This window comes from Procambarus clarkii, unplaced genomic scaffold, assembly GCF_040958095.1.
Source record: "Procambarus clarkii isolate CNS0578487 unplaced genomic scaffold, FALCON_Pclarkii_2.0 HiC_scaffold_329, whole genome shotgun sequence".
In the NCBI taxonomy this organism is placed as follows: domain Eukaryota; kingdom Metazoa; phylum Arthropoda; class Malacostraca; order Decapoda; family Cambaridae; genus Procambarus; species Procambarus clarkii.
The window spans coordinates 116,905-140,232 of NW_027189362.1; the positions used below are offsets into that span (position 1 = coordinate 116,905).

Genomic DNA, 23,328 nt, shown 5'->3' on the forward strand with positions numbered 1-23,328 from the left:
GTATTAGCTGTTTGAAATTACGACTTTTTATACCCAACATATGCCAATTACTGAAAACAGCTTTTGGTCACATTTGTCCAAAACCCTCCTGCAGTTTTCAAAATATCCCACACATCCCAATTTCGAGGCCTGAGCCATATTTTGGAGCCAAATTCTGGCTATCTGCACGTATTCGCAGTGTGAAATTACGACTTTTTATACTCAACATATGCCAAGTACTGAGAGCGGCGTTGGTCACATTTGTTCCAATCCCCCCTGCAGTTTTCAAAATATCCCAAACATCTCAATTTCGAGGCCTGAGCCATATTTTGGAGCCAAACTCTGGCTCTCTGCACGTATTCGCAATTTTAAATTACGACTTTTTATACCCAACATATGCCAAGTACTGAAAGCGGCATTTGGTCACATTAGTCCCAAACCTCCCTGCAGTTTTCAATATATCCCAAATATTCCAATTTCGAGGCCTGAGCCATATTTTGGAGCCAAATTCTGGCTCTCTGCACGTATTAGCTGTTTGAAATTACGACTTTTTATACCCAACATATGCCAATTACTGAAAACTGCTTTTGGTCACATTTGTCCAAAACCCTCCTGCAGTTTTCAAAATATCCCACACATCCCAATTTCGAGGCCTGAGCCATATTTTGGAGCCAAATTCTGGCTATCTGCACGTATTCGCAGTGTGAAATTACGACTTTTTATACTCAACATATGCCAAGTACTGAGAGCGGCGTTGGTCACATTTGTTCCAATCCCCCCTGCAGTTTTCAAAATATCCCAAACATCTCAATTTCGAGGCCTGAGCCATATTTTGGAGCCAAACTCTGGCTCTATGCACGTTTTCGCTGTTTGAAATTACAAGTTTTTTATACCCAACATATGCCAAGTCCTGAAAGTGGCCTTGAGTCACATTTTGAACAAACTCCCCTGCAGTTTTCGAAATATCCCACACATCCCAATTTCGAGGCCTGAGCCATATTTTGGAGCCAAATTCTAGCTCTCTGCACGTATTCGCAGTTTGAAATTACGACTTTTTATACCCAACATATGCCAAGTACTGAAAGCAGCAGAGAGTCACATTTTGCACAAACTCCCCTGCAGTTTTCAAAAATATCCCAAATATCTTAATTACGAGGCCTGAGCCATATTTTGGAGCCAAATTCTGGCTTTCTGCACGTATTCGCAGTTTGAAATTACGACTTTTTACACCCAACATATGCCAAGTTCTGAAAGCGGCTTTTGGTCACATTTGTCTCAATCCCTCCTGCAGTTTTCAAAATATCCCAAACATCCCAATTTCGAGGACTGAGTCATCTTTTGGAGCCAAATTCTGGCTCTATGCACGTATTCGCAGTTTGAAATTACGATTTTTATAACCAACATATGCCAAGTCCTGAAAGTGGCCTTGAGTCACATTTTGAACAAACTCCCCTGCAGTTTTCGAAATATCCCAAATATCCCAATTTCGAGGCCTGAGCCATAATTTGGAGCCAAATTCTGGGTCTCTGCACGTATTCGCAGTTTGAAATTACTACTTTTTATACCCAACATATGCCAAGTTCTGAAAGCGGCGTTTGGTCACATGTGTCCCAAATCTCCCTGTAGTTTTCAAAATATCCCAAACAACCTTATTTCGAGGCCTGAGCCATATTTTGGAGCCAAATACTGGCTCTCTGCACGTATTCGCAGTTTGAAATTTCGACTTTTTATACCCAACATATGCCAAGTACTGAAAGCAGCAGAGAGTCACATTTTGCACAAACCCCCCTGCAGTTTTCAAAAATATCCCAAATATCTTAATTTCTTGGCCTGAGCCATATTTTGGAGCCAAAATCTGGCTCTATGCACGTATTCGCGGTTTGAAATTACGACATTTTTTACCCAACATATGCCAAGTACTGAGAGTGGCAGTGAGTCACATTTCGCACAAACTCCCCTGCAGTTTACGAAATATCCCAAATATCCCAATTTCGAGGCCTGAGCAATATTTTGGAGCCAAATTCTGGCTCTCTGCACGTATTCGCAGTTTAAAATTACGAATTTTTTATGCCCAACATATGCCAAGTACTGATAGCGGCGTTTGGTCACATTTGTCACAAACCCCCACTGCAGTTTTCAAAATATCCCAAACATCCCAATCTCGAGGCATGAGCAATATTTTGGAGCCAAATTCTGGCTCTCTGCACGTATTCGCAGTTTGAAATTACGACTTTTTGTACCCAAAATATGCCAAGTCCTGAAAGCGGCAGTGAGTCACATTTTGCACAAACTCCCTTGCAGTTTTCGAAATAACCCAAATATCCCAATTTCGACACCTTAGCCATATTTTGGAGCCAAATTCTGGCTCTCTGCATGTATTCGCAGTTTGAAATTACGAATTTTTATACCCAACATATGCCAAGTACTGAAAGCAGCAGTGAGTCACATTTAGCACAAACTCACCTGCAGTTTTCAAAATATCCCAAACATCCCAATTTCGAGGCATGAGCAATATTTTGGATCCAAATTCTGGCTCTATGCACGTATTCGCGGTTTGAAATTGCGACATTTTATACATAACCTATGCCAAGTCCTGAAAGTGGCCTTGAGTCACATTTTGAACAAACTCCCCTGCAGTTTTCGAAATATCCCAAATATCCCAATTTCGAGGCCTGAGCCATAATTTGGAGCCAAATTCTGGGTCTCTGCACGTATTCGCAGTTTGAAATTACGACTTTTTATACCCAACATATGCTAAGTTCTGAAAGCGGCGTTTGGTCACATGTGTCCCAAATCTCCCTGTAGTTTTTCAAAATATCCCAAACAACCTAATTTCGAGGCCTGAGCCATATTTTGGAGCCAATTTCTGGCTCTCTACACGAATTCGCAGTTTGAAATTACGACTTTATATACCCAACATATGCCAAGTACTGAAAAGCGGCGTTTGGTCATATTTGTCCCAAACCTCCCTGCAGTTTTCAAAATATCCCAAACATCCTAATTTCTTGGCCTGAGCCATATTTTGGAGCCAAAATCGGGCTCTATGCACGTATTCGCGGTTTGAAATTACGACATTTTTTACCCAACATATGCCAAGTACTGAGAGTGGCAGTGAGTCACATCCCAGCAAACAATTTTAGGTTGCCACAACATATCTGGAAAGTATTTGAAAGTATTGGAAACGTTTGTTTTATCGTATCAGATACGATATTGTGTGTGGACTTAAATAGGTTTCCAAAACTTATAACCAAGACATATGTATCTAACACTAATTTGAGATGTTGTGGCAACTTTACACTCCTAACATTAGTCATTCATAATCCATTCATATACCAATATGAATCTCTTATGAAAGGTTTGAGCCAATAATCTGAACCCTTTTTACATCTTTGTGTTTAAAGTTAAATTTCTTGAAATTAAATTATATTTTATATAATATTATTTTTATTATATTTTATATTATATTATTATTTTCAATTTAAATATTAAAACCAATTTAAGGGTAAAAAAAATCTAATAATTTATATTTCTTTTATTATTTACTAACAATTATAATTATTTACTAACGGAGAGAGGGGAGGCTGTACGGCAGAGAGTGGCGGCTGTGGCGGACAGTGGCGGCGGTGGCGGATAGTGGCGGCGGGCGGACAGTGGCGGCGGGCAGACAGTGGCGGCGGCGGGCGGACAGTGGCGGCGGCGGGCGGACAGTGGCGGCGGGCGGACAGTAGCGGCGGCGGGCGGACAGTGGCGGCGGGCGGACAGTGGCGGCGGTGGCGGACAGTGGCGGCGGTGGCGGACAGTGGCGGCGGTGGCGGACAGTGGCGGCGGGCGGACAGTGGCGGCGGGCGGACAGTGGCGGCGGGCGGACAGTGGCGTCGGGCGGACAGTGGCGGCGGTGGCGGATAGTGGCGGCGGGCGGACAGTGGCGGCGGGCGGACAGTGGCGGCGGTGGCGGATAGTGGCGGCGGGCGGACAGGGCGGCGGCGGGCGGACAGTGGCGGCGGGAGGACAGTGGCGGCGGGCGGACAGTGGCGGCGGGCGGACAGTGGCGGCGGGCGGACAGTGGCGGCGGGCGGACAGTGGCGGCGGGCTGACAGTGGCGTCGGGCGGACAGTGGCGGCGGTGGCGGATAGTGGCGGCGGGCGGACAGTGGCGGCGGGCGGACAGTGGCGGCGGTGGCGGATAGTGGCGGCGGGCGGACAGTGGCGGCGGGAGGACAGTGGCGGCGGGCGGACAGTGGCGGCTGTGGCGGATAGTGGCGGCGGTGGTGGACAGTGGCGGCGGGCGGACAGTGGCGGCGGCGGGCGGACAGTGGCGGCGGCAGGCGGACAGTGGCGGCGGCGGGCGAACAGTGGCGGCGGCGGGCGGACAGTGGAGGCGGCGGGCGGACAGTGGAGGCGGCGGGCGGACAGTGGAGGCGGCGGGCGGACAGTGGCGGCGGCGGGCGGACAGTGGCGGCGGCGGGCGGACAGTGGCGGCGGCGGGCGGACAGTGGCGGCGGCGGGCGGACAGTGGCGGCGGCGGGCGGACAGTGGCGGCGGCGGGCGGACAGTGGAGGCGGCGGGCGGACAGTGGAGGCGGCGGGCGGACAGTGGAGGCGGCGGGCGGACAGTGGAGGCGGCGGGCGGACAGTGGTGGCGGCGGGCGGACAGTGGTGGCGGCGGGCGGACAGTGGTGGCGGCGGGCGGACAGTGGTGGCGGCGGGCGGACAGTGGTGGCGGCGGGCGGACAGTGGTGGCGGCGGGCGGACAGTGGTGGCGGTGGCGGACAGTGGCGGCGGTGGCGGACAGTGGCGGCGGTGGCGGACACTGGCGGCTGTGTCTGGCGGGCGGTGGCGGGGTCTGTGATGAGTGGTGGCGGCTGGCGGTGGTGGGTGGTGGCGGCGGTGGTGGTGGGTGGTGGTGGCGGCGGCGGCGGCTGGTGGTGGCGGCGGTGGTGGTGGGTGGTGGTGGTGGCGGCGGCGGCTGGTGGTGGTGGGTGGTGGTGGTGGCGGCGGCGGCTGGTGGTGGTGGTGGGTGGTGGCGGCGGTGGTGGTGGGTGGTGGTGGCGGCGGCGGCTGGTGGGTGGTGGTGGCGGCGGCGGCTGGTGGTGGTGGGTGGTGGCGGCGGGTGGTGGTGGTGGGTGGTGGCGGCGGGTGGTGGTGGGTGGTGGCGGCTGTGGCGGGCGGTGGCGGGCGGTGGCGGGCGGCGGCGGCTGTGGTGGGTGGTGACGATCGGCGGTGGGGGGGGCTGGTGGCGGCTGGCGGTGGCGGCTTGCGGTGGCGACTGTGGCAACGGGCGGTGACTGCTGATAGCGGGCGGTGGTGGCGGCTGGTGGCAGGTGGTGGTGGCGGTGGTGGCGGCTGGTGGTGGCGGCTGGTGGTGGCGGCTGGTGGTGGTGGCAGCTGGTGGCGGTGATGGCGGCTGGTGGTGGTGGCAGCTGGTGGCGGTGATGGCGGCGGCTGGTGGTAGTGGTGGTGGCGGCTGGTGGTGGTGGCAGCTGGTGGCGGTGATGGCGGCTGGTGGTGGTGGTGGTGGTGATGGCGGCTGGTGGCGGGCGGTGGCGGCTTGTGGCGGCTGGTGGTGGCGGCGGTGGTGGGTGGTGGTGGTGGTGGTGGGTGGTGGTGGGTGGTGGCGGCGGCGGTGGTGATGGGTGGTGGCGGCGGCGGTGGTGGTGGGTGGTGGTGGCGGCGGCGGTGATGGGTGGTGGCGGCGGTGGTGGTGGGTGGTGGTGGCGGCGGCGGCTGGTGGTGGTGGGTGGTGGTGGTGGTGGGTGGTGGCGGCGGGAGTAGTAGGGTTGGCGGTCCACAGACGAATTTTTGTTTTTGGGGAAATTCGTCTGTGGGCCCCAAGGGTTTCAGGTAAATTTAGAAATTCGTCTGTGGGCCCCAAGGGTTTCAGGTAAATTTAGAAATTCGTCTGTGGGCCCCAAGGGTTTCAGGTAAATTTAGAAATTCGTCTGTGGACCGCCAGGGTTTTCCGGCGAATTTGGGGAGTCACAGATTTGGAATTAGGGAATTCTTATAATGAAAAATAATGGCATACGAGTTTGTTAAAGTTCTTATGAGAAAAATAATTTCCGAGACATAGAAGTTTGTTAAGGCCTTATGGGACAAATTCAAGTAACGTATGTAGCTCTTTAGGGTTTCCATGAGAACTCTACGGACATATTTTACATGTTTTCAACTTACAAAATCGTCTATGTAAGCCTTAGTTATTCATATAAATTTAGAAAATCACCTGTGTAAGTCATAGTTTTCAGGGTTTCGTACATCACACCCCCCTCCCTCCCCCCCTTACCTCGCAATCTGTCGCGTCACCTTTATTTACTTTACGCCCGGCCAGCCAGACATCGCATACAGGGTACCTCTTATCTTATCTTATCCATAATATCTGGACCGTCCCTCCTCTCTCTCTCTCTCTCTCTCTCCTCTTCATATTATTCCCTCTTCCTATTTTCTGACATACTAATATTTTATTCCTTTTTCATTAACCAGTCAGTTTTATACAAATCAACCGAAGCATCTCAATGTAACCTTTAATACTGAAACTGCCTCAGAGACTATCTAAGCTGGCCCCAGCTACCTGCCCCAGGCTATCTGCCCGAGGCAATCATCACCTGATTACCTGCCCCAGACATCCACCAGTCATTGTCGGCGTTCGCCACCGTAATAATTTATATATATATACATTAAGCGTTATTAAAACTTATTTATTTATTTAGTCATCTAATTCGTAGTTTACACAATTTATAATAAACTAATCAGTTATCCCGAAGTTCTAAGAAGCTCGCTCCTCAATCCGCCTGTATAATAACAGTTTCAGATAGCGTTTACGCATGTAGCCGCTACCTCCGTCCCTATCTCACAAGGCGGAGGGTCATCTCCGTAATCATACATTATCTAGCGTAGCCTCAACACCTGTTCATACCTCTCACCCGCTCGCATCTCACTCCTGCATCACCTACACCGACCCCCACCGAACACCGCTGCTATCTTATCGTCACAATCTTATCTAGACCTGTCTCTCTCTACCTTACACCTTACCCTCCCTAATCATTATCATTAATATTGTTGTTTCTCAAATCCGTACAGCTATATGAACTTTGTAATACTAGTTCCATACATTAAACAAAAACAGTTTTCTCAAATCAATCGGTTCAATTGTCAAACCTTAGCTCATGTCCTCGCATTACTTCCCTCGCACATCTTGTTATTAACCCCATCATACCTGGTAAATAAGATCAAGACAGTTACTAAGCTCCAGCTCTCGTCACCGCTTTAGTTCTCTCTCGTATCTTCGTTAGTATCAGTCCAATTTCCCTGAAATTTTTACCCTCTGTATTTCAGACATAGTAAATATGAAGTAAACAATTATAAAACTCTAGCTCTTGTCCTCTGTCCAAGCTCACTTTTGTAAAATCATTACTCTCAGTCCAAATCACCCAACTACATTTTCAGACATAGTAAATAAAAACCAGTTCAGTTATCAAGTTTCAACTCTTGTGCCCCAGCTTAGTTCATTTGTACAAGTTCTTTATTTCCAACTAAATCACCCTGAGATTTAAGATCACCGTATTTCTAACGTAGTAAAATTAATCGGGGCATTAACCAAGCTCCATTTCCTCAGCCTTAGATCATCAGACATAAATATATTCGATCAAGTCCCTCTCCAGCCTATCTGTTTATCAGAGTATTTACTTTACCCTTCTCATCCCCAACGTATCAAAACCTTCAATAATCATACTGTATTTGCATATTTTCTCTATATTCAGCTGTGTTCTTCACATTTTGTCCATGTTTTCTATGTTCACTCCATGTTCTTCAAATGTTCACAGTCCCATTCAGTTCATATTTTCACAAGTATCTCCATTTTTTCTGTAATCTTTCTCTTAGTCTCATTACTTTCTCTACAAATTCTAGTCATATTTTCTATGTTTTCATGTTCATCACATGTTCTCTTTACAACTTTTATACTCAATATTCATGCTAACTTCCATATTTTGTGTTCTTTGCAATATTCATGTTCCTCTACAAGTTCATGTTCCGCACAAGATCACTTCGTTTTTTCACCTTCACTTACATGTTTTCTACATTCTTTGTCATATTCTCCATGTTCTTCACAAGTCCATTGTTCATTCTTTGTATTCCCTATTCTCCTTATCATGTTTTCATGTTCACTGTATTCATCAACTTTTCTTACATGTGTTCTTTGCCATGTTCCCCATATGTTCTCCGGGTTTTTCCCCTTACATGTTATTTAACGGTCCTTAACTAAAAAAATCTTTCGCCAATCAACTAAAACATAGTCACTTTCGTCATTTCTCAACTAAACTTATTATCCAGTCAACTAAAAATAGTCAGAAATAGCCTCGTTCAACACTGCTCTTAACTAAAACAACCTTTCTCTTAGCTAAAAATTGTCAAAGGAAACTTCTTTCAGCACTTTCTTAACAGCCGCTATGTTTCATCAAGTAAGAAAAAATTGTCAAAGGAAACTTTCCAAAACTGTTCATAACTAAACTTATTCCCTAGTCATCAGAAAATAACCGTGTTCTTCATGTTTCATTGTCATTTCATAACTAAAATTATCTGCCAATCATCAGAAAAAGTCATGTTCATCATGTTTTGGCTTTTGCTCAACTAAAAGTATTCATCGGTCAACTAAAAATAGTTACTTCATCATGTTTCCTTGTCATTTCTTAACTGAAATATCACTTCTCTCATCTGAAAATAGTCAGGATTAACCTCATTCAACACCGTTCTTAACTAAAACAGCCTTTCGCTTAGCTAAAAATTGTCAAAGGAATCTTTTCAGCACTGTTCATAACTAACTTTATCCATAGTCAAGTAAGAAAATATAGTCAAAGATATCTATCATCGTCGTTCTTAACTGGCATTATACTTTGTGGAGCACTAAAATAGTCACTGTCGTCATATTTTGTCTTTTTCCTCAACTAAAAGAGTCAAATGTAACTTTTTCAACACTTTCGTAACTAAAATTATATGTCGCTAAGTAAGAAAAAATAGTCAAATGTAACTTTTTCAACACTTTCGTAACTAAAATTATATGTCGCTAAGTAAGAAAAATAGTCAAAGGTGCTCTCCGTTACACCAAAGTTACTCTTCGAGAAATCAAAGACACTCTTCAATACATCAAGGACTTACTCAAAGACACCAAAGTTACACTCTAAGACATCCTTCGAGACATCAAAGACATCCTTTAAGACTTCAAGGGCACTCTTCGAGATATCAAAAGACACTCTCAAACACTCAAAAATTTACTCGCATCCTCAAAGTTATTCTCAGAGTCATCAAAAAGTTAATCTCAGTTATCAAAATGCTATTCTCCAAGTAGCCTTTCATTCATCAGAGAACTTTCTAAGACATCTTCGTTCATTAAAGTTAATCTCAGAGGCATAAAAGTTATTCTCGGAGCTATCAAAAAGTTAATCTCTAAAACAACAAAAGTTAATCTCTGTCATCAAAGTTGATCTGCAAGATATCTTCGAGTCATCAAAGTTACTTTTCATTACATCAAAGACGCGTTCAAATACTACCCATGTTCTCAGAAGTCATTCTCAAAGTTATTCAAAGAGCTAACAAAAGTTATTCTCAGAGTCAGCTTCGTTCTTCAGAGAAACTTTCCAAAACATCTTTGTTCATCAAAGTTATTCTCAGAGTTAACAAAGGTAATCTCTAACTCACTCTCAGTCATCAAAGTTAATCCAAGAGACGTCAAAGTTAATCCAAGACATCATCTTTCATCAAAGATATTCTCTCTAAGCCATCAATGTTCTTCTCTAAGACATAAAAGTCATTCTCAGAGCTATCAAATTATTCTCGATGTCATCAAAAAGTATTTTCTCGTTCATCAAAGTTAATCTCAGAGTTAACAAAGGTAATCTCTAACTCACTCTTGTACATCAAAGTTGTTTCAAAGACATCAAAGTTAATCTCAGAGTTATCCAAAGATATTCTCATGTCCACAAAAGTTATTCTGAGCTATCAAAGTTAATCTCAAACATCTCCGTTCATAAAAGTTATTCTCTAAGAGCTATCAAAAGTTATTCTCTGTCATCAAAGTTATTCCAAGAGACGTCAAAGTTAATCCAAGACATCATCTTTCATCAAAGATATTCTCTCTAAGCCATCAATGTTCTTCTCTAAGACATAAAAGGTATTCTCTATGTCATCAAAAAGTTATTCTCTGAGCTAACAAAATACTACTCATGTTCTCAAAGACATTCTCCAATTCTTCAATGTTGTTTCAAAGACATCAAAGTTAATCTCAGAGTTATCCAAAGACATTCTCAAAGTCATCTAAAGTTATTCTCTAAGACATCAAAGTTAATCTAAGAGTTATCAAAAGTTATTCTCAGTCATGTTATGTTATTCTCTAACTCTCTTCCATTCATCAAAGACATTCTCTAAGCCCTCAAAGTTATTCTCTAAGACAACAAAGTCATTCCCAGAGTCATCAAAAGTTATTCTTCGAAACATAAAATTTGCTCTGTAAGATATCTTCGTTCATCAAACTTATTCTCCGAGATATCTAAAGTTATTCTCAGAACAATCAAAAGTTATTATAAGACAACAAAAGTTATTCTCAGAGCTACCCAAAGCTATTCTCAGAGTCACCTTCGTTCGTCAGAGAAACTTTCAAAACATCTTTGTTCATCAAACTTGTTTTCAAAGTCATCAAAAGTTAATCTAAGACATCTGCTTTCATCAAAGTTATTTTCAGAGACATCTAAAGTTAATATGTAAGACATAAAAGTTATTCTCAGAGACATCAAATGTTATTCTCGAAGTCATCAAAGATATTTTCAGAGACATCTAAAGTTAATTTCTATGTTATAAAGTTATTCTCAGAGACATCTAAAGTTATTCTCAGAGCTATCAAACTTGTTCTCTAAACATCAATGTTGTTCTCTAAGACATTAAAGTTGTTCTCAAATCATCAAAGTTATTCCCAGAGCTATCAAAGTTATTCTCAGAGTCATCAAAGTTATTCAAAGAGCTAACAAAAGTTATTCTCTAAGTAACCTTTCGTTCATCAGAGAAGCTTTCAAAGTCATCTTCGTTCTCCAAAAGTTGTTCTCCAAGACACCTTCGTTCATCATGTTATTCTTAAAACGTCTTTAGTCATAAAAACTATTTTTCAGAGCCGAAGTTATTCTCAGAGACATAAAACTTCTCTCAAATATAGCTAGTTCCACTTTTCATATCAAAAACTTTCATTTCCGTTTAAATATATTTTCCTTTGCCTTAGATCGCATATATTACAGATCAAGCCCCTCCCCAGGTAAATACATATTAAGGAAACATTATGGAAGTAATAATTGAAAGAGTAGTTAGTTTACTAAACTTTTATTATGCTTAAATTTAAAGAAAAAACATTAGTAACAACTAAACATACATTTCAAAGAAAAACAATATTTAATAACTAAATAGCTATCATTAAACATAAAATATCAAATAATGAAAGAAAAAGAACATATTTATATACGCGGCTTCTTAAAATCAAGCTTCATTAGCTATGTTTCATAATATTTTAACAAAAATGAACATGCATAAATATACCAGTTATGATACAGTATACTATCTGAAAGGGTAAATTTTACATTACATTATTTAAGTGTAAAATAGCCTTTGAATATAATAGTAACTATTTACTAAAATAGGATACGAGAGCAGGTTTATCAGCCACGATAATGAATAGTGGGTCATTTTTAGGTGAGGTGAAAAGGTTAGGGGATTAAGGTCAAATATGGTATCACCAGCTATCGGGGGAAAGTGTATATAGGCCGTGAAGTGATAATTATCGTGAGAGTTATGGGAGGAGCGAAAATTATCGTGTAGGAACGGGAGCGTCTGCATTTTCACTTGTGTCCCGGTCTTTGAACTGGCGTGATCAGCTCCTACTCGGAACCTCTTACTTAACGAGAAAATGTCTGGAACTAACGGTGAGTACTTTTGTTTAGTATAATACGTTGTTGGGAGAGGGAAGAGAGTGCTAACCTTTATTAAGTTCACAAGTTCTTTAGGGATTAAGTTAAATTTACTTAGGTGCGTTTAGATATGTACATAGTTTTTTTTATTTTATTTATTTTTATAGGGGTAAGAAAATAGTATGTTTTATACTTTACTCAGGTTTTTGTTTTGTTCCTTTACAGGAGATGAAGGAAAGATTATTATTAAGGGGGACATCTTTATGATCAACATATTTAAGAAAAGCGAAGAGGTGATGGACCTGTTGAAGACTATTTTTGTTAGAAGGGGAACGAAAGCGGAGCCATCAGATGATAACCAGATCTCCCCTACTTCCCCTGATGTTAATAATATTGTTAAAGACATAGGTGCCACTAATTCTGTTAAGGAACGCAGAGATGGGAACGGGGAACCTAACCATGATCCTGATAGTGATGAAAAATCTGTTAGTAGCGAAGACGAACTAGATACAACGGTAATATTCGCCGAGGGAAAAGCTCCCCTCTTATTTAAAGACACTGAAATAAGGGCAAATAAAACCTCGTCCCCCCAGCCAGGGTGTAGCGGCTGGAGCTCCCCTGATTATATACGAGCGGTGGGGACTAAACAGATAAACGAAAAATGTAATACTTCACGAGCTGAGGAGTATATTATTTCAGATAGTGATGACGATATTTATAAATGGAGCGATGACCCCGATTTTCAGAATCATCCTAATGAAACACCGTCATATAAGCGAAAAAATAAATTCAGCTGCAAGCGAAAGCTTGATTTTAAGAAGCCGCGTATATAAATATGTTCTTTTTCTTTCATTATTTGATATTTTATGTTTAATGATAGCTATTTAGTTATTAAATATTGTTTTTCTTTGAAATGTATGTTTAGTTGTTACTAATGTTTTTTCTTTAAATTTAAGCATAATAAAAGTTTAGTAAACTAACTACTCTTTCAATTATTACTTCCATAATGTTTCCTTAATATGTATTTACCTGGGGAGGGGCTTGATCTGTAATATATGCGATCTAAGGCAAAGGAAAATATATTTAAACGGAAATGAAAGTTTTTGATATGAAAAGTGGAACTAGCTATATTTGAGAGAAGTTTTATGTCTCTGAGAATAACTTCGGCTCTGAAAAATAGTTTTTATGACTAAAGACGTTTTAAGAATAACATGATGAACGAAGGTGTCTTGGAGAACAACTTTTGGAGAACGAAGATGACTTTGAAAGCTTCTCTGATGAACGAAAGGTTACTTAGAGAATAACTTTTGTTAGCTCTTTGAATAACTTTGATGACTCTGAGAATAACTTTGATAGCTCTGGGAATAACTTTGATGATTTGAGAACAACTTTAATGTCTTAGAGAACAACATTGATGTTTAGAGAACAAGTTTGATAGCTCTGAGAATAACTTTAGATGCCTCTGAAAATAACTTTAAAACATAGAAAATAACTTAGATGTCTCTGAAAATATCTTTGATGACTTCGAGAATAACATTTGATGTCTCTGAGAACAAGTTTGATAGCTCTGAGAATAACTTTAGATGTCTCTGAAAATAACTTTGATGAAAGAAGATGTCTTAGATTAACTTTTGATGACTTTGAAAACAAGTTTGATGAACAAAGATGTTTGAAAGTTTCTCTGACGAACGAAGGTGACTCTGAGAATAGCTTTGGGTAGCTCTGAGAATAACTTTTGTTGTCTTAGAATAACTTTTGATTGTTCTGAGAATAACTTTAGATATCTCTGAGAATAAGTTTGATGAACGAAGATATCTTACAGAGCAAATTTTATGTTTCGAAGAATAACTTTTTGATGACTCTGGGAATGACTTTGTTGTCTTAGAGAATAACTTTGAGGGCTTAGAGAATGTCTTTGATGAATTGAAGTGAGTTAGAGAATAACATAACGTGACTGAGAATAACTTTTGATAACTCTTAGAATAACTTTGATGTCTTAGAGAATAACTTTGAGGGCTTAGAGAATGTCTTTGATGAATGGAAGTGAGTTAGAGAATAACATAACATGACTGAGAATAACTTTTGATAACTCTTAGATTAACTTTGATGTCTTAGAGAATAACTTTAGATGACTTTGAGAATGTCTTTGGATAACTCTGAGATTAACTTTGATGTCTTTGAAACAACATTGAAGAATTGGAGAATGTCTTTGAGAACATGAGTAGTATTTTGTTAGCTCAGAGAATAACTTTTTGATGACATAGAGAATAACTTTTATGTCTTAGAGAAGAACATTGATGGCTTAGAGAGAATATCTTTGATGAAAGATGATGTCTTGGATTAACTTTGACGTCTCTTGGAATAACTTTGATGACAGAGAATAACTTTTGATAGCTCTTAGAGAATAACTTTTATGAACGGAGATGTTTGAGATTAACTTTGATAGCTCAGAATAACTTTTGTGGACATGAGAATATCTTTGGATAACTCTGAGATTAACTTTGATGTCTTTGAAACAACTTTGATGTACAAGAGTGAGTTAGAGATTACCTTTGTTAACTCTGAGATTAACTTTGATGAACGAGAAAATACTTTTTGATGACATCGAGAATAATTTGATAGCTCTGAGAATGACTTTTATGTCTTAGAGAAGAACATTGATGGCTTAGAGAGAATATCTTTGATGAAAGATGATGTCTTGGATTAACTTTGACGTCTCTTGGATTAACTTTGATGACTGAGAGTGAGTTAGAGATTACCTTTGTTAACTCTGAGAATAACTTTGATGAACAAAGATGTTTTGGAAAGTTTCTCTGAAGAACGAAGCTGACTCTGAGAATAACTTTTGTTAGCTCTTTGAATAACTTTGAGAATGACTTCTGAGAACATGGGTAGTATTTGAACGCGTCTTTGATGTAATGAAAAGTAACTTTGATGACTCGAAGATATCTTGCAGATCAACTTTGATGACAGAGATTAACTTTTGTTGTTTTAGAGATTAACTTTTTGATAGCTCCGAGAATAACTTTTATGCCTCTGAGATTAACTTTAATGAACGAAGATGTCTTAGAAAGTTCTCTGATGAATGAAAGGCTACTTGGAGAATAGCATTTTGATAACTGAGATTAACTTTTTGATGACTCTGAGAATAACTTTGAGGATGCGAGTAAATTTTTGAGTGTTTGAGAGTGTCTTTTGATATCTCGAAGAGTGCCCTTGAAGTCTTAAAGGATGTCTTTGATGTCTCGAAGGATGTCTTAGAGTGTAACTTTGGTGTCTTTGAGTAAGTCCTTGATGTATTGAAGAGTGTCTTTGATTTCTCGAAGAGTAACTTTGGTGTAACGGAGAGCACCTTTGACTATTTTTCTTACTTAGCGACATATAATTTTAGTTACGAAAGTGTTGAAAAAGTTACATTTGACTATTTTTTCTTACTTAGCGACATATAATTTTAGTTACGAAAGTGTTGAAAAAGTTACATTTGACTCTTTTAGTTGAGGAAAAAGACAAAATATGACGACAGTGACTATTTTAGTGCTCCACAAAGTATAATGCCAGTTAAGAACGACGATGATAGATATCTTTGACTATATTTTCTTACTTGACTATGGATAAAGTTAGTTATGAACAGTGCTGAAAAGATTCCTTTGACAATTTTTAGCTAAGCGAAAGGCTGTTTTAGTTAAGAACGGTGTTGAATGAGGTTAATCCTGACTATTTTCAGATGAGAGAAGTGATATTTCAGTTAAGAAATGACAAGGAAACATGATGAAGTAACTATTTTTAGTTGACCGATGAATACTTTTAGTTGAGCAAAAGCCAAAACATGATGAACATGACTTTTTCTGATGATTGGCAGATAATTTTAGTTATGAAATGACAATGAAACATGAAGAACACGGTTATTTTCTGATGACTAGGGAATAAGTTTAGTTATGAACAGTTTTGGAAAGTTTCCTTTGACAATTTTTTCTTACTTGATGAAACATAGCGGCTGTTAAGAAAGTGCTGAAAGAAGTTTCCTTTGACAATTTTTAGCTAAGAGAAAGGTTGTTTTAGTTAAGAGCAGTGTTGAACGAGGCTATTTCTGACTATTTTTAGTTGACTGGATAATAAGTTTAGTTGAGAAATGACGAAAGTGACTATGTTTTAGTTGATTGGCGAAAGATTTTTTTAGTTAAGGACCGTTAAATAACATGTAAGGGGAAAAACCCGGAGAACATATGGGGAACATGGCAAAGAACACATGTAAGAAAAGTTGATGAATACAGTGAACATGAAAACATGATAAGGAGAATAGGGAATACAAAGAATGAACAATGGACTTGTGAAGAACATGGAGAATATGACAAAGAATGTAGAAAACATGTAAGTGAAAGTGAAAAAACGAAGTGATCTTGTGCGGAACATGAACTTGTAGAGGAACATGAATATTGCAAAGAACACAAAATATGGAAGTTAGCATGAATATTGAGTATAAAAGTTGTAAAGAGAACATGTGATGAACATGAAAACATAGAAAATATGACTAGAATTTGTAGAGAAAGTAATGAGACTAAGAGAAAGATTACAGAAAAAATGGAGATACTTGTGAAAATATGAACTGAATGGGACTGTGAACATTTGAAGAACATGGAGTGAACATAGAAAACATGGACAAAATGTGAAGAACACAGCTGAATATAGAGAAAATATGCAAATACAGTATGATTATTGAAGGTTTTGATACGTTGGGGATGAGAAGGGTAAAGTAAATACTCTGATAAACAGATAGGCTGGAGAGGGACTTGATCGAATATATTTATGTCTGATGATCTAAGGCTGAGGAAATGGAGCTTGGTTAATGCCCCGATTAATTTTACTACGTTAGAAATACGGTGATCTTAAATCTCAGGGTGATTTAGTTGGAAATAAAGAACTTGTACAAATGAACTAAGCTGGGGCACAAGAGTTGAAACTTGATAACTGAACTGGTTTTTATTTACTATGTCTGAAAATGTAGTTGGGTGATTTGGACTGAGAGTAATGATTTTACAAAAGTGAGCTTGGACAGAGGACAAGAGCTAGAGTTTTATAATTGTTTACTTCATATTTACTATGTCTGAAATACAGAGGGTAAAAATTTCAGGGAAATTGGACTGATACTAACGAAGATACGAGAGAGAACTAAAGCGGTGACGAGAGCTGGAGCTTAGTAACTGTCTTGATCTTATTTACCAGGTATGATGGGGTTAATAACAAGATGTGCGAGGGAAGTAATGCGAGGACATGAGCTAAGGTTTGACAATTGAACCGATTGATTTGAGAAAACTGTTTTTGTTTAATGTATGGAACTAGTATTACAAAGTTCATATAGCTGTACGGATTTGAGAAACAACAATATTAATGATAATGATTAGGGAGGGTAAGGTGTAAGGTAGAGAGAGACAGGTCTAGATAAGATTGTGACGATAAGATAGCAGCGGTGTTCGGTGGGGGTCGGTGTAGGTGATGCAGGAGTGAGATGCGAGCGGGTGAGAGGTATGAACAGGTGTTGAGGCTACGCTAGATAATGTATGATTACGGAGATGACCCTCCGCCTTGTGAGATAGGGACGGAGGTAGCGGCTACATGCGTAAACGCTATCTGAAACTGTTATTATACAGGCGGATTGAGGAGCGAGCTTCTTAGAACTTCGGGATAACTGATTAGTTTATTATAAATTGTGTAAACTACGAATTAGATGACTAAATAAATAAATAAGTTTTAATAACGCTTAATGTATATATATAAATTATTACGGTGGCGAACGCCGACAATGACTGGTGGATGTCTGGGGCAGGTAATCAGGTGATGATTGCCTCGGGCAGATAGCCTGGGGCAGGTAGCTGGGGCCAGCTTAGATAGTCTCTGAGGCAGTTTCAGTATTAAAGGTTACATTGAGATGCTTCGGTTGATTTGTATAAAACTGACTGGTTAATGAAAAAGGAATAAAATATTAGTATGTCAGAAAATAGGAAGAGGGAATAATATGAAGAGGAGAGAGAGAGAGAGAGAGAGAGGAGGGACGGTCCAGATATTATGGATAAGATAAGATAAGAGGTACCCTGTATGCGATGTCTGGCTGGCCGGGCGTAAAGTAAATAAAGGTGACGCGACAGATTGCGAGGTAAGGGGGGGAGGGAGGGGGGTGTGATGTACGAAACCCTGAAAACTATGACTTACACAGGTGATTTTCTAAATTTATATGAATAACTAAGGCTTACATAGACGATTTTGTAAGTTGAAAACATGTAAAATATGTCCGTAGAGTTCTCATGGAAACCCTAAAGAGCTACATACGTTACTTGAATTTGTCCCATAAGGCCTTAACAAACTTCTATGTCTCGGAAATTATTTTTCTCATAAGAACTTTAACAAACTCGTATGCCATTATTTTTCATTATAAGAATTCCCTAATTCCAAATCTGTGACTCCCCAAATTCGCCGGAAAACCCTGGCGGTCCACAGACGAATTTCTAAATTTACCTGAAACCCTTGGGGCCCACAGACGAATTTCTAAATTTACCTGAAACCCTTGGGGCCCACAGACGAATTTCCCCAAAAACAAAAATTCGTCTGTGGACCGCCAACCCTACTACTGGCGGGTGGCGGTGGTGGGTGGCGGGTGGCGGCTGGTGGTGGGTGGTGGCGGCGGGTGGTGAGTGGCGGTGGTGGGTGGCGGTGGTGGGTGGCGGTGGCTGGTGGCGGGTGGTGGTGGGTGGCGGTGGCAGGTGGCGGGTGGCGGCTGGTGGTGGGTGGTGGCGGCTGGTGGTGGGTGGTGGCGGGTGGCGGGTGGCGGTGGTGGGTGGCGGTGGCGGGTGGCGGCTGGCGGTGGGCGGTGGCGGGTGGCGGCTGGTGGTGGGCGGTGGCGGGTGGCGGCTGGTGGTGGGTGGTGGCGGGTGGCGGCTGGTGGTGGGTGGTGGCGGGTGGCGGCTGGTGGTGGGTGGTGGCGGGTGGCGGCGGGTGGCGGCTGGTGGTGGGTGGCGGCGGGTGGTGGGTGGCGGCTGGTGGTGGGTGGCGGCTGGCGGCGGGTGGTGGGTGGTGGCGGGTGGTGGGTGGTGGCGGGTGGCGGCTGGTGGTGGGTGGTGGCGGCGGGTGGTGAGTGGCGGTGGTGGGTGGCGGGTGGCGGGTGGCGGCTGGTGGTGGGTGGTGGCGGGTGGCGGCTGGTGGTGGGTGGTGGCGGGTGGCGGCGGGTGGCGGCTGGTGGTGGGTGGCGGCTGGTGGTGGGTGGTGGCGGGTGGTGGCGGGTGGCGGCTGGTGGTGGGCGGCGGGTGGCGGCGGGTGGCGGCTGGTGGCGGCCAGCTGGGACACACCCTTCTCCACTGTAGGTCTGAGTACAACTAACCATATGTCTCTCTCACCCACCAGAACAGTGTTGCCAGCTTGCGCTCTCAAAATGTTTCCTTCAAAGATTGTATATTATCTTTGAACAACAAGTTTGATTATCAAGGAAATAATGCATATATTATTGTCACATTAATACTGTGCAATATCTTATTACATTCCTGCTAAATAATTATAATTTAAAACAGGACAAAAAATCCCACATATATATAAAAACCAACATTAGAGATCACGAGGCCTAGGCCTCGCCTGTGACCACACATCCTGCCTCCCTGGCCTGCTACACTCACACACCTCACACTCTTAACTCTCTCATAATCACTCTCACTCTCTTACTCTGTCACTCTTACTCTGTCACTCTTACTCTCTGTCACTCTTACTCTCTGTCACTCTTACTCTCTGTCACTCTTACTGTCACTCTTACACTCTGTCACTCCTACTCTCTGTCACTCTTACTCTGTCACTCTTACTCTGTCACTCTTACTCTCTGTCACTCTTACTCTCTGTCACTCTTACTCTGTCACTCTTACTCTCTGTCACTCTTACTCTGTCACTCTTACTCTCTGTCACTCTTACTCTCTGTCACTCTTACTCTCTGTCACTCTTACTCTCTGTCACTCTTACTCTCTGTCACTCTTACTCTCTGTCACTCTTACTCTGTCACTCTTACTCTCTGTCACTCTTACTCTGTCACTCTTACTCTCTGTCACTCTTACTCTCTGTCACTCTTACTCTCTGTTACTCTTACTCTGTCACTCTTACACTCTGTCACTCTTACTCTGTCACTCTTACTCTCTGTCACTCTTACTCTCTGTCACTCTTACTCTGTCACTCTTACTCTCTGTCACTCTTACTCTGTCACTCTTACTCTGTCACTCTTACTCTCTGTCACTCTTACTCTCTGTCACTCTTACTCTCTGTCATTCTTACTCTCTGTCACTCTTACTCTGTCACTCTTACTCTGTCACTCTTACTCTCTGTCACTCTTACTCTCTGTCACTCTTACTCTCTGTCACTCTTACTCTGTCACTCTTACTCTCTGTCACTCTTACTCTCTGTCACTCTTACTCTCTGTCACTCTTACTCTCTGTCACTCTTACTCTGTCACTCTTACTCTGTCACTCTTACTCTCTGTCACTCTTACTCTCTGTCACTCTTACTCTCTGTCACTCTTACTCTGTCACTCTTACTCTCTGTCACTCTTACTCTCTGTCACTCTTACTCTGTCATTCTTACTCACTCTCAGTCACCCTTACCCATTCATACTCACTCTCTCACTCTTACTCTCATACTCTTACTCTCAATTACTCTTACTCTCAATCACTCTTACTCCCAATCACTCTTACTCCCAATCACTCCTACTCCCAATCACTCCTACTCTCAATCACTCCTACTCTCATTCTTACTCTTACTCCTACTCCCAATCACTCTTACTCTCAATCACTCTTATTCTCATTCTTACTCTCACTCTTACTCTTACTCCCAATCACTCTTACTCCCAATCACTCTTACTCTCAATCACTCTTACTCTCAATCACTCTTACTCTCAATCACTCTTACTCTCATTCTTACTCTTACTCACTCTTACTCTCAATCACTCTTATTCTCATTCTTACTCCTACTCTCACTCTAACTCCTACTCCCAATCACTCTTACTCCCAATCACTCTTACTCTCAATCACTCTTACTCCCAATCACTCTTACTCTCAATCACTCTTACTCTCAATCACTCTTACTCTCAATCACTCTTACTCTCAATCACTCTTACTCTCACTCACTCTCAATCACTCTTACTCTCACTCTAACTCTCAATCACTCTTACTCTCATACTCACCCTTACTCTCAATCACTTTACTCTCACTCTTACTCATTCTGTCACTCTTACTCTCACTCTTACTCACTCTGTCACTCTTACTCACTCTCAGTCACTCTTACTTATACTCACTCTTACTCACACTTACACACTCTCTGGCACTCTCACTCACCTTCATTCACTCTTACTCACTCTTACCCACTCTCGCTCACTCTTACTCACTCTAGTTAATAAGAACACGCCAATATAAGACAACAAAACGTTTTCAGATTCGTTCTCACCACTTTCCAGCAACTTTTATAATTTATATAAATTATCTTAGGGAATAATACATAAATTATATATTTAAACATGATATTAGTGTTTAGTGGAATGCATAAGGAGTCAAATTGTGTTAAAAAGAGCGATTTTTAGAAAATTTGGAAAACTACTTTTTTCTGTTCATATTATAACTAAATGGATTTTAAAGGTTTCACTCAGCCAATATATATCATTCACAATTTATTAATGAATTTTACAAAAAAACACCATAAATTTTATATTTAAACATGTAAAAACTATTTGTTTTACATTTGGAAGAAAATAATTGTAGAAAAACAATTTATAATTAAACCTTTGTGTTTGGATTTTTTGAGTAAAAGTTTCTCAAAGGCTCTCCTGCACCATTCTCAATGCAAATCATTCCCACACCTATGGGAAGAGATAGGCGAACGTTGTGTAGATGATTTGTGTTTGCTGGGATTTCGCACAAACTCCCCTGCAGTTTACAAAATATCCCAAATATCCCAATTTCGAGGCCTGAGCAATATTTTGGAGCCAAATTCTGGCTCTCTGCACGTATTCGCAGTTTGAAATTACGAATTTTTTATGCCCAACATATGCCAAGTACTGATAGCGGCGTTTGGTCACATTTGTCCCAAACCCCCACTGCAGTTTTCAAAATATCCCAAACATCCCAATCTCGAGGCATGAGCAATATTTTGGAGCCAAATTCTGGCTCTCTGCACGTATTCGCAGTTTGAAATTACGACTTTTTACACCCAACATTTGCCAAGTACTGAAAGTGGCAGTGAGTCACATTTTGCGCAAACTCCCCTGCAGTTTTCAAAATATCCCAAATATCTCAATTTCGAGGCCGGAGCCATATTTTGGAGCCAAGTTCTGGCTCTCTGCACTTATTCACAGTTTGAAATTACGACTTTTTGTACCCAAAATATGCCAAGTCCTGAAAGCGGCAGTGAGTCACATTTTGCACAAACTCCCTTGCAGTTTTCGAAATAACCCAAATATCCCAATTTCGACACCTTAGCAATATTTTGGAGCCAAATTCTGGCTCTCTGCATGTATTCGCAGTTTGAAATTACGAATTTTTATACCCAACATATGCCAAGTACTGAAAGCAGCAGTGAGTCACATTTAGCACAAACTCCCCTGCAGTTTTCAGAATATCCCAAACATCCCAATTTCGAGGCATGAGCAATATTTTGGATCCAAATTCTGGCTCTATGCACGTATTCGCGGTTTGAAATTGCGACATTTTATACATAACCTATGCCAAGTCCTGAAAGCGGCAGTGAGTCACATTTCGCACAAACTCCCCTGCAGTTTTCGAAATATCCCAAATATCCCCATTTTGAGGACTGATCCATATTTTGGAGCCAAATTCTGGCTCTCTGCACGTATTCGCAGTTTGAAATTACCACTTTTTTATACCCAACATATGCCAGGTACTGAAAGCGGCATTTGGTCACATTTGTCATAATCCCCCCTGCTGTTTTCAAAATATCCCAAATATCTCAATTTCGAGGCCTAGCCATATTTTGTAGCCAAATTCTGTCTCTCTGCACGTATTTGCAGTTTGAAATTACGACTTTTTATACCCATCATATGCCAAGTACTGAAAGCAGCAGTGAATCACATTTAGCTCAAAATCCCCTGCAGTTTTCGAAATATCCCAAATATCCTAATTTCGACGCCTGAGTCATATTTTGGAGCCAAATTCTGGCTCTCTGCACGTATTCGCAGTTTGAAATTACGACTTTTTATACCCAACATATGCCAAGTACTGAAAGCAGCAGTGAGTCACATTTAGCACAAACTCCCCTGCAGTTTTCAAAATATCCCAAACATCCCACTTTCGAGGCCTGAGCCATATTATGGATCCAAATTCAAGCTCTCTGCACGTATTCGCAGTTTGAAATTACGACTTTTTATACCCAACATATGAAAAGTTCTGAAAG

The 23,328-nt window shown here is 41.7% G+C and overlaps 1 long non-coding RNA gene across 1 annotated transcript in view; it reads right to left on the reverse strand.

Moving 5' to 3' along the window:
- Positions 1–23,328, reverse strand: part of LOC138361372 (uncharacterized) — a 142,951-nt gene that overhangs the window by 89,583 nt on the left and 30,040 nt on the right. The window lies entirely within an intron of this gene.